Raw genomic sequence first — 12542 nt, 5'->3', positions numbered from 1 at the left:
TACCGTTTTGCCCCTATAGTTATATATGACTCCTTAAGTACTACTGATTCCTCTAATGAACAATAAATCATAGTCCTACTATGAAAACCCCTCTCGAGCCAAGAGAGGGTGTGGCGCCACATTGTTCAAGACTCAGAATCAGTTCTTAAGGGAGCAATTTATCTACTTACCTCTGCTTCGGGGAATGAGTGAATTCTATCTTGTGTAGCTGAGTTTTCAGCTCCCCAATCAGATGAATCTCCAAAATGGTAGGCTTGTTGAGTCGGCGATCTGGCCACTCTCACCCATACAAATCAAAGGAGTTCACAACTCACTCAAGATTAAGGTCATGTTACCTATGGTCTGTTGGGATTGGTGTACTAATTCTTCCGAAGTGTCGTAGTTTGTAAACTGTACACACTGTTATGAATAAAATAAGGGTTATTTCATTTGGCATTTACTCCTATCCAATAAATTGAAGGAAATCAGACATGAGGATTTCCAAGAACAACAAAAGGATCATTCCAAATTTCAATCGTATACGAACATACACAATTACATTCATAAACGAAAATAATAGGCTATGTGCAAAATAGAAATTACAACATGCTTTACTACATGATCAAGAAAAGAATTCTCATACCTTTGAAGACACATTTTCAAGATCCCTCAATTACGAATGCTTGTTCACAATAAGACGACAACCATGAATGCTCGAACACTACGAACTCTACACTGCACGATCACAGCGAACTTGCACCACGAACGACCTCCACATAACCTCGACTGTGTCAAGTTGAGTATGACACCACCGAAAAGGTTACCTTGGTATTCTCGGTGTGAGAATCCAGAGTGTGGGCTCTGTGTGGACTTGGTTAGAGGTAGAGACCGGAGGAGAAAAATCGTGTAAACGATTAAGCAAGTGGGAGATGTCAAAGCCTATCATATAGGACGATGCCCAATCGTTTAACAAAAGCTATGTGATTGTCTAGCTAAAGCTATGCGATCGTTTAGCTCATTGACCAACTGAGTGTCTATCGAGTAGAAACACTCCACGAGCGTCTAGTCTTTCCAAGTTGTCGTTTAGTAAATCTTATTTACTTGACAACCTTTTTCGTGAGTAATTTCCAAGAATGGAAATCTCAAAATCAACATTACTAAAATTAGGAAAACATTTTTTCTTTTATCTCACGATTACCATGAAACTACCAATAACCTCCCACTCAAATGGTTATTAGAGAAAAAGAGATAATTATTCAATAATTAATATTATTATAAATATAAATGATAACCAACTTATCATACTATATTTATAACCTATAGTTTTAATATTTCATCTCATGAAACATATAAACCATAGCTCTTTTTCTATTTCATGGTCCTTAATGTCTGTCTCTTATACACATCTAGATGTGTATAAGAGACAGACCGATAGCTGAACTCTTCTTACTACAAATATATTATGTGTCCATCTTAACCAATCAACAGTGCAACAACCCTTCACAGATCGCTCGTAAGTCTGTCTCTTATACACATCTAGATGTGTATAAGAGACAGGTATTGTGGTGTGTTAAGTAAGCGATCGTCTAGTGTTACTCAGCGATCGTGTAGAGACTGTAAGTGATCGTATAGAGTTTTGTAAACGATCGTTGTGATTTTGATAAGCAATCGTCTAGTTTCTATTTGACTCATATCGTTTAATAAAGAATTCATTCAACGTTTAGTTACTATTTCGAAAGATTGTACCAACACGTTACAATAATAAAATCCTACAAGAATCAGTTTCCTAACAGATTCACCATCCGTTAATTGTCAGACACTCCACTAAAGACCGATAGCTGAACTCTTCTTACTACAAATATATTATGTGTCCATCTTAACCAATCAACAGTGCAACAACCCTTCACAGATCGCTCGTAAGTACAGCTCAGCCAATAATAGTTATGCCCCTGTAGTTACATCTAACTTCTTAAGGAACATTTAATCCCTCTAATGAACATAAGTCATAGTTCTACTATGACTAAGTCCTCTCTTCCAAAGAGAAGCTGTGGCCACTATGTTCAAGCCCCAGAATCAGCCCTTAAAAGAGCAATCTATCTACTTACAAGACAAACAAGGGAAGGAGTGAATTCCATCTTGTGTAACTGAGTTCCAAGCTCCCAAATCAGACAAGTCTCCAAAAGGGTAGGCATGTTGAGTTGGCAATCAGGCCACTCTCACCCATACTAATTAAAGGACCGCCCTCAAAGGCATGAGTTCATAAAACACTCAGGATTGAAGTCATGTCACCTATGGTCGTTTAGGTGAGATATAAGTCTCCAGTATTAATGATGTTATATACAGAGATGAATCATCTCGTGGTCCGGTCTTATACAAACTCTTTGTATAGGACATCCTCGCTTGTATGTTTCCAAATGAATGGTCAAGATCTACCATCTGTAGTGGTTTACAACACTTGCAAACCTTTACAAAGCAGGCTGTATCCGTAGTGTCACCAGGATTAGGTATCCCACCTTAATCCTTATACTACAGACTGTAACGCAAATTTTAGTTATATAACAATGCACTGATACAAATATGGAGATGAATGAATGAACAAGTCCATGTCCCCGTTACCAGTTCCCCGACAACGACGCCATAAACTTCTAACGCAAATTTTATATATAAAGTACAAGCAAGGTTCAAGTCCATGCGATACTACTTCTAGATATGCGTTAATAATGAATGTTCTTGTAGTATGTTATGCATTGTCACAAGTTTCCTTGCATTAGAACCAAGTATAATTCCATCGCAAGTTTCTCGGTGTGATTCGAGGTCGAACACAGGGACTGTTTGAGGTTATTGCATTATGTTTGTGATACATACGACCAAGGGTTTTTCAATTTATAAAAGAGTTGTGTACAAGTATTTAAACATGCGATAAAATAAGTAAAGCGGTAAAAATGCGATAATAAAATAAATTACGATAAAGTAAACCTAAGCTAAGATGATACAAGATACCGAGGTTGAGGCTGACTGTGAAGAATCTACAAAGATCGTATTATGCAGTGGCAAGTCTTATGTGCGAGCAGAAACAGAAAGATAATTAATACAAACAGTGCAAGTTCCTTAATTGCGTTAAAGATACAAGTACAGTTCCACTTTTTCCTTGGCGTACACCTCTCAGTGATCGGTCGCGCTCCCACATCTCTGTGGTGAAACATGGACGAATGTAATGAACACAAGGTTGCTTCCATCTCTGGAAGTACTACTCGCTTTAGTTAACGCATTCTTCTAACCTTCTCTCGATAGATCAGAATGACATTTTCACTTTTGCTCTCACAGGTGAAGATGCCGTCTAGCATGCCTTAGCTAAACGCATTTATCTCTTTATCACAGATTAAGTTACTCGTTTAATTCATATTAATTACCAAGGGATTAAGAAAACTTCATGGAGAAAACGATTAATGGAGGAACGAAAATAGACAGAGAAGTGGAAATGAAAACGATCGAGACATTCAATAAAACTATTTAGCGTCTGATACATGATTTGTGAATGAAGAGATTAAGAGAATGAAATACAATTGATGAAATAGAGTTAGAAACAAATACAGATAAGTGCCAACGTCTTGGCGCCGATCTAGATGGAGATTTACTTGCCGGCGTGGATGGATCGTGCGGAAGGATGAGCTTCCCTCTCAAGCTTGCTCAACCGGTAACATGGATCTAAGCACAGAGCTTCACGGTGGGGATTTGGCAGAATTGCACTGAGACTCACCTCTCGGCTTTGTCTCTTCTCTTACCGAATTTTTTTTCGATCAGTACTCAGCTCAACCTCTCTCTCAATAATCTAGTATCAATTAGCCCTCGTATCAAGTATATATCCTCTGAATTCTATGGGGGTATTTATAGGTGAAAAGCTTTTGACTCTTGGCTTGTGGACCCCACTTATTGTTATAAAAATTCCAAAGATGGAGGAATAAATATTCCTTCTGTTATGCAATCAGATCGTCAAATCTGTACAACGGTTAGTTGTATACGTGTCACAATCCTCCGCGTTTGTGTTGCTCAGCTACATCTTTCGATCGTGTGCTCGCATGTGGTGTTGTTTTTATTACCGCATGCGATTGAAATTCAGCTTGGGATCGACTATCGCATTGCGCCGTCATTGCGTTAATCGTCTCTTCATTGTTGATTGACGGACGCAATGTGACAGAGATGCGTTGTTCCATTTCTCGTTGAGCCTTGATCGCAAGCGGTGACTTGGTTTCCTGCAAAACAGAGTAGAAATATCCTCTTCTACCATCTTAATGATGTTAGTGGGTGTATTTGCGATAATTCAGAATTATTATATTTCTGAGCTAATTTTCATACAATTAACATATATTTACTCTCTTTTGGCCGCAATATCTAGATAAGGCAGCATAAATAACTTGTATTTCTACAAGTTATCACAGACCTCTTAAGGTTATCACTTAAGGCATGATCCACTTGTATATCTCATATACATGCTTAAGTTTACTTACAATAACCATGTAGCTTTATTTATTGAATATGATAAATGTCAGAATGAAATAACACTTATTTTATTCATAAACAATGTGTATATATTACAAACAATGAGACTCCGGGAGAATTAGGACACCCATCCCAACAATCTCCCAATTGTCCTAATGCCTCGGGAGACTAATGTACAATACAATAAAAAACATGTACAATATATAATAAGCTAGGGCATACCCCAGTATCATCTCCAACTTGCCCTAGACAAGATGCCACATGTTTCGTAGACCCAGACTCTCCAGGTGACCATCAAACACTTTAGCCGTGAGAGCCTTTGTAAAGGGATCAGCAACGTTGTGCTCTGACGCGATCTTCGTGACTATCACATCACTGCAATGCACAATCTCCCTGATCAAGTGGTATTTTCGTTTGATATGTTTGCCCCGACGATGACTCCAAGGCTCCTTCAAATTTGCCATAGCCCCACTATTATCACAATAAAGAGTGATAAGCACATCCATATTTGGAACGACTTCCAAATCTGAAAGGAACTTCCTCAGCCAAACAGCTTCCTTAGTTGCTTCACAAACGACTACGTATTCGGCTTTCATAGTGGAGTCTACGATTCATCCTTGCTTGATGCTTCACCACACTACAACCCTTCCATTCAGAGTGAACACTGACCCCGATATCGATTTACGAGAATCACTATCGGTCTAAAAATCAGAGTTTGTGTATCTTGTAAGGATCAGATCTTATCTCCATACACGAGCATGTAGTCTCTCGTTCTTCGAAGATAATTGAGGATTGTCTTGACCGTGGTCAAGTGATCAAATCTTAGATTAGACTGATATCGACTGATAATCCCTACTGCATAGCAAATGTTGGGTCTGGTACACAACATTGCATACATTAAGCTTCCTACAGCTGAAGCATAGGGAATCTGTTTCATCTTAACTTCTTGAGGTGTCTTAGGACATTGATCCTTAGACAAAACGATTCCATGCCTGAAGGGTAACAAACCTCTCTTGGAATCCTGCATCCTGTATCAGATCAACATTTGATCGATGTACGATGCCTGAGACAAGGCTAACCTTTTGATCTTACGATCCCAAATAATCTGGATCCCTAGAACATACTATGTCTCACCCAAATCTTTAATTTGGAACTGGGCAGCTTGTAACATCCTGAGTTTTTCATTATTCAAAATCTGTATTTTCGTAAAATTCAAGAACAATTTTGTTAATTTCAAGGTTCGGTTTTGTTTAAAGGGGAGATTTGGATTATGTCACATTAATTTAATTTTAAGTTAATGTCAAGAATTTCAATTTATATTGGGAAAATTAATTTGATTTTGATTTTGGAATTTGAAGAGAAAAGGGGAAGAGTTTTAAGTATATATATATATAGAGATATATTTGTGTAACGAGGGAAAGGTAAAAATAAAAGTAAAATAGAATATAATGGAATAAAATAAAATAAAATATTATTATATTTTTCTTTTATTAAAATAACTTTTTTTTCTTTTTCTTTTTTTTTTTTAAAAAAAGGAAACAAATGTTCTCTCTTCTTTCTTCTTCCTCCCTCCCAACTTGAAGACCCCTCTGTGTCCTAGCAGCCGTCGACCATCTCCTCTCAGCTGTCACTGTGCGTCCGACCGAGCGCCACCAGTTCGTCGGTCGTTCGTGGGCCGTCGTTCGCGCAGTCGAACCCTCACCAGCAAGCTGCGTTCGCTCGTGACCCAGGTCTCCGTCCCTCCTTGCGTCTCAGCCGCGCCACCCAGCGTTCTACTCGCCGAACAGCCCAGCTGCACGACCGTTGTTCCGCCCCATTCGCTGACACCGGAAGTCGCCGCCCCAGCCCAGCCAGCCGTTCGCTCGCCCAGCCAATCTCCCAGATGCAAAGCTGCGCCATGCTGCCGCTTGTCCAGATCCTCCGTCTCAGATCTCCTCTGCCACACGCCCTTCTGCACACCGACCTCACCAAAACTGTCGCCGTCATCCACGTTCGTCCGGCATAGCCCCGCCCCTGTCGTCAGATCTGTTTGGGTAAGTTTGGGCTATTTTTTTTAATTGGATTTCTTGGCCGATGGTGTTTTGCTTCAATCTATTTATATGCATTTATTTGGGCTTTAAAATCGACTTTTGGAGAAGCGTTGGAGTTAAATTATGCTGTTAAGAGGATTTGGAAGTGGTTTCAACAAGCTTTTGTGTAAGTTTTGGAGTATTCGTTGATCATTTTTGGATACCCACTAAGTAATGACTTATTTATTGTTTCAGTTGTGATATAAAAGGTTGGAATTGAAGGTTCAAAGCAGCTGGAATCGCCTTTGTTCTAGGAGGAAGATTATTTTGCTTGTCGCTTAGACATAATTTTGAGTAAGTAATCTTACTACTGGAATCGCCTTTGTGCCGGGTGATAAATTTATGATTTATTTTGAAGATTTTAAGACTAGTTACAAGGATAATTTTGACTGTTCTAAGATTAATGGACTATTTAGAAAAGATATATGAGCATGTGAGAATATGTCTGAAACATTTTAATGTATGAGCATAGTTTAGAATATGTCTGAAGCATTTTAATGTATGAACATGGTTTAGAATTTTATGAGTTATATTAAAAGGATGATTAAGCATGACCCTTCAATATAAATTAAGTGGCACTCCTACTGGAATGTCTTAAAGTTAGATGAGGATTCGACATTTGCTGATTCATACAGTTATGTGATTTATTATGAGAATGTGTAGACCGTACTATATATTATGAAATCTCGAATACTTGATTGTTTACATAGTTTATTGCATAAAAGTGATGTACTAGAGTAGATCCATTAACACTAGATTAATTACGTATGTTGAGGTTAATTAACATGGCCTTGATGAGAAGATTTTAGAGGACTCATGATTATGTGAATGTTATATGTAATATGAAGTTAGGTGCAATCTCTTTTCCTTTCCAGACTATGTGACTACATGAAAGTGATACACGTCCAAGGGCGCTAGTACATGAAAGAGATGTACTAGAGCTGGTGTGTATGAAAGTGATACATACCTAGAGGATACTGGGGTGTACGTAAGAGGTGCACGCTCAGTGGGTTATGTGTATACGAAAGAGGTGTATACATAACCATGTGTACGGAAGAAGTATGCATCCTTACATTTATAGAGAGGATCTGGGGTGTACGAAAGAGGTACACACTCAGTGGGTTATGTGTATACGAAAGAGGTATATACATAACCAGGTGTACGAATGAGGTACATACTCAGTGGGTTAGGTGTATACGAAAGAGGTGTATACTTAACCAGGTGTACGAAAGAGGTACACATTCAATGGGTTATGTGTATACGAAAGAGGTGTATACATAACTAGGTGTACGAAAGACGTACATACTCAGTGGATTAGGTGTATACGAAAGAGGTGTATACTTAACTGGTGTACGAAAGAGGTACACATTTAGTGGTTTATGTGTATATGAAAGAGGTGTATACGTAACCATGTGTACGAAAGAGGTACACATTAAGTGGGTTATGTGTATACGAAAGAGGTGTATGCATAACCATGCGTACGTAAGAGATTGTGTTTCCTTTGGGATTCACCAGAGATTGTGTTTTCTTTGGGATCCACCAGAGATTGTGTTTCCTTCGGGATTCACCAGAGGTTGTGGGTCCTACGGGATTTACTAGAGATAGTGGGCATACTTAACTACAGTAGGATAGAAATCAGCTTTTTATGTATGTATCTGTCCCATGAAGACTAGAGTAGTTTATATGTTTTACCAGAGGTAGGCATCTAGAGGACATAGATGCCTAGCCTGACCCCGGTAGTGGGGTTACTTACTGAGTATTTTATACTCACACTTTCTCATGTTTATGTTTCAGGTATGGGCAAGGACGCACTGGCGAATGACAAGAGGAATCCTTGAACGAGCCACTGGGGAGAGTAACATACTTCCGCTCATGAGATTTAGATTTCTTTTCATGTTTTTCTTAACTTCCAGTTTTGATATTTAAAACTTACTATTAAGAATTGTTTTCAGACTTATTCATTATCATTTATGATTTATGGGTACCCCATTATTTGTTTTTAATTTTTGAATTTAATGAAGAACTTTTGAACTTATCTTATTTATTTAGCATTTATTTCACTATAAAATGGTGTCGTTTTAAGTTCCATGCATGCATGTATTTAGTAAAGGCCTAACTTAAGTCCTAGGAGGTCGGGTCGTTACATAGCTAGCTATTTCTTAATGTCAGTCAGATACCCTACATCATTCCCAATGAATAGGATATCATCCACATATATTACCAGGAAAGCTATTGAATGCTTGATGATCTTCGTGTAAACACAAGGCTCATCAACATTCTGGTCAAAGCCAAACGACTTGACCGCAGTATCAAATCTAATGTTTCATAATCTAGATGCTTGTTTCAGCCCATAAATGGACCTATTAAGCTTGCAAACTCTTTGCTCTTGATCTGGAACTATTCTGGTTGAGTCAATAGATGGTCTCCTCAAGATTATCATTAAGAAAGGTAATCTTGATGTCTATTTGCCATATCTCATAATCATAAAACGTGGCTATGGACATTGAGCATGACAACAGGTGAGAAAGTTTTCTCAAAGTCAACTTCCTCAACCTGGGTATAACCCATTGCCACGAGTCTAGCCTTAAAGGTTTGCATCTTTCCATCTACACCTCTCTTTCGCTTATAGATCCACTTACACCCAATAGGTCTTACCCCATCAGGCAGATCAATAAGCTTCTAGATGCTATTAAAGTACATAGACTCCATTTTCTGGTTCATGGCTTTAATCCATTCATCCTTGTCAACATCCTCCATTGCTTTCTTAAAAGACAACGGATCTTCGACTCCATCATTAAAAATGATGTTCCGGGCTTCAGTCAAACCCACGTAGCGATCCGGTAGGTTCATAACCCTCCCACTACATCGAGGCAGTCTCAACTCTTGAGCTGGTTAACTAGATGTACCGACCTCAACAACTCTTGTTGATCATTGGTCTGTTCATGAACTCTTGTTGAACTCTCAGTACTCTCAGTCTCACTAGAAATCTCACGCAAAATGAGCTTACTTCGTGGCTTATGATCTCTCATGTGGTCTTCTTCTAAGAAAATAGCATTTGTAGAAACAAACACTTTGTACTCACTCGGATCATAGAAGCATCCACCCCTCGTTTCCTTGGGGTAGCCTACAAAAAGACAAACCTTTGAACGTGGTTCCAACTTTTTCGGGTTAGTCACTAGCACATGCGTCGGACATCCCCAAATCCTGAAGTGGCGTAAACTACCTTTACGGCCTCTCCACAACTCAAAAGGTGTTTCAGAAACACTTTTCGAGGGAACGTTGTTCAAAATGTAGCATGTAGTCTCCACTGCAAAACCCTAAAACGAGTCTGGAAGATGAGCATAACTCATCATAGACCGAACCATGTCCAACAAGGTTCTGTTTCTTCTTTTTGATACACCATTCTGCTAAGGTGTACCTGAGGTCGAGAGTTGGGACGCAATCCCATGTTCTATCATATAGTTCTGGAATTGGAGGTCCATATACTCTCCACCATGATTAGATCGTAGTATTTTTATCTTCTTACCTAACAAGTTTTCAACTTCAGCTTTATACTCCCTGAACTTGTCAATGGCTTCAGACTTACGTTGCATTAGCTAGAGATACTCGTACCTTGAATAATCATCTATGAAAGAGATGAAATATTCATACCCGCCTCGAGCTCTAACACTCATCGGACCATAGAGGTCTGAATGTACAAGCTCCAAGGCTTTCTTGGCTTTGTAACCTTTTCCAGTAAAAGGTCGTTTGGTCATCTTGCCTTCGAGGCATGATTCACACACCGACAATGAGTTTTCTTCTAAACTCTTTAGAAGTCTACTTTTCACCAACTGCTCAATCCTATTGAGGTTAATGTGACCTAACCTTAGATGCCAAAGATAGACATTTTCTTTAGGAGAAACCTTTGGTCTTTTAACTGTTGTTGCTGTACTGAAAATTTCAGTGTTAAACAAGACTTTTATGACTAACGACCTTAGTACATACAAGTTACTTTCCATTGAACCAAAATCAATCTCCATTTTATTCTTGACAATAAACACTTTATTCTTAGAAAAGAAGATGGTATACCCTTGTTTAATGAGATAAGAAACCGAGATTAAGTTCCTCTTAATATGAGAAACTACGAAAATATTATCCAATAACAGATAACGTTTCTTATCCAAAAATAATTTCAGTCTGCCTACAGCAACAACTAAAACAACCTCACTAGTACCGACTCGAAGAGTTATCTCTTCCTGTAGCAACGTTTGCCTGGAACTGAATCCTTGGTAAGAGGAACTGACATGGTTGGTAGCACCTGAATCTAGGATCCAGGCAGAATCATCATTCTCTACCAAACACGTCTTCAAGACCAATAAATCAGATTTACTATCTTTTTTCTTCTTTTGGAGAGTAGTGGGATCTGTATCAGAACCTAAATAAGCTCCAAGTTGCATATCAGACAACATTTCTCTTCTATGAACCTCAATAGAGTCAACAACAATTGCTTCCTCTTCCTTGAGTTTAACTTGGGAACTAACACTACTGGTTTTGTCATCTAGCCCTTTGTGCTCAGAAAGTAAGAGCTGACATTCAAACAAATCTTGCAACGAGTCCATGATCTCACATGCAATGACCATGTTCTCAACCCTTTTGGCCAAAACATCAGGTATGCTAGTCAAAAGGTGAAGTCTGGCCAATGAATTAGCCTTCATCCACACCTCATATGCATTGTGAACGCTTCGCAGTGCATCAAGGGTCGAGACTTGAGGACACTCCTCAACCACGACAAATTTGAGGTCGTTTACCACAAAATACGTTTTACAAGACTCTTTCCACTATATGTAATCGGTCAAATTAAAGGGACTAAACTGAAATACTAACAAGATGTTGACAATAAAAACACATTGACCTACGTTAGATTTTAAGGAAAATATCCGTTGAAAAAACATACAACATCCAATAAGGTTTAACAAAACTAACATGAACCCCCTGTGACATCTAGTTTCGCAATGACGCTTCAAAGGTTTAGGACAAAAGCCACCGAAGTGAGGTTAATTATCCCTCCTCTGAATTGAGAAATTCTCATTAACTAACTTAATAATCTTCCGTAAGTGTGACTCACCATTTTAGGCCCAAGAGATTCGTCCCAAGCAGCCAATTCGAAGGGAAAAAATCCAATTAGGAAAAAACCTAAAGTGACCCTATCCATTTTTAGAGTTCACTTTGATCTTGACCAACTACACAAAACCCATCCGAAGGGGGACGCACCTAAGGCGCCACGAGGGAGTACAGAATGATCTCACGGTGTTAACCAATGACAGAGACCGTAGGACGAGTTGACACACGCCCTTCACCCATTTACTATAAACACTCTCTTCTCCACCTTGATATTGACTCATGCAAACACCATCCGAAGGGGATGCTCCCAGGGCACTACTAGGCTAAGCATGAATCTCACGATGTGAACATTCAGGGAGAAACGTGAGTGGAATCATTGACATATCAGATACATTTCTTCCACCCACTGAGTATTCTATAACCTAGGGTTTAGTTTACTTAGAAAAAACACGGCCAAAAATTTTAACTAAGTGACTTTTTAGGTTTTTCCAAGAATAATATTTACCTTGGATAGTTAAACAACTTTTAATCATCATCTATTAAACTCTTTAACGAAGTCTTTGACCAATTGTCGCATGCTTGTAGAAAATCTATCTAATTCACTTTTCCAGGTAGGGGTGTTTTGTTTTCGTCAGCTTAAGAACCGCAGCCTAAACAGAACCCGCCTTAGACAAAAGGTCCCTTATAGATAGATTTAATATAATTTTAATCTTTTATGCCAATCAATTTAATCCTATTAAACCGATTTTAAAAGATTAATCTAGGTTGCTAATCTCATTAGAACCTTTGAACTTAGGTCTATCTGAATCCAATTTTAAAACCCTTTTAAAACATAAGTTCACCCTAAGTCCACTTGCAACTCTTTCTTATCGATTTTAGTTCTAATTTCCTTTATAA

The 12542-nt window shown here is 38.6% G+C and overlaps 1 long non-coding RNA gene across 1 annotated transcript; it reads left to right on the top strand.

Moving 5' to 3' along the window:
* Nucleotides 1-6029: 6029 nt before the first annotated feature.
* Nucleotides 6030-8529, top strand: LOC120083434. Its single transcript, XR_005483420.1, has 3 exons — nucleotides 6030-6509; nucleotides 6741-6839; nucleotides 8340-8529. It is a non-coding gene; the product is annotated as an uncharacterized LOC120083434 (long non-coding RNA).
* The last annotated feature ends 4013 nt before the right edge of the window (nucleotides 8530-12542 follow it).

This window comes from Benincasa hispida, chromosome 8, assembly GCF_009727055.1.
Source record: "Benincasa hispida cultivar B227 chromosome 8, ASM972705v1, whole genome shotgun sequence".
Classification (NCBI taxonomy): Eukaryota; Viridiplantae; Streptophyta; class Magnoliopsida; order Cucurbitales; family Cucurbitaceae; genus Benincasa; species Benincasa hispida.
Note: the sequence above shows the minus strand (reverse complement) of the source record. Positions and strands in the feature narration are given on the sequence as shown.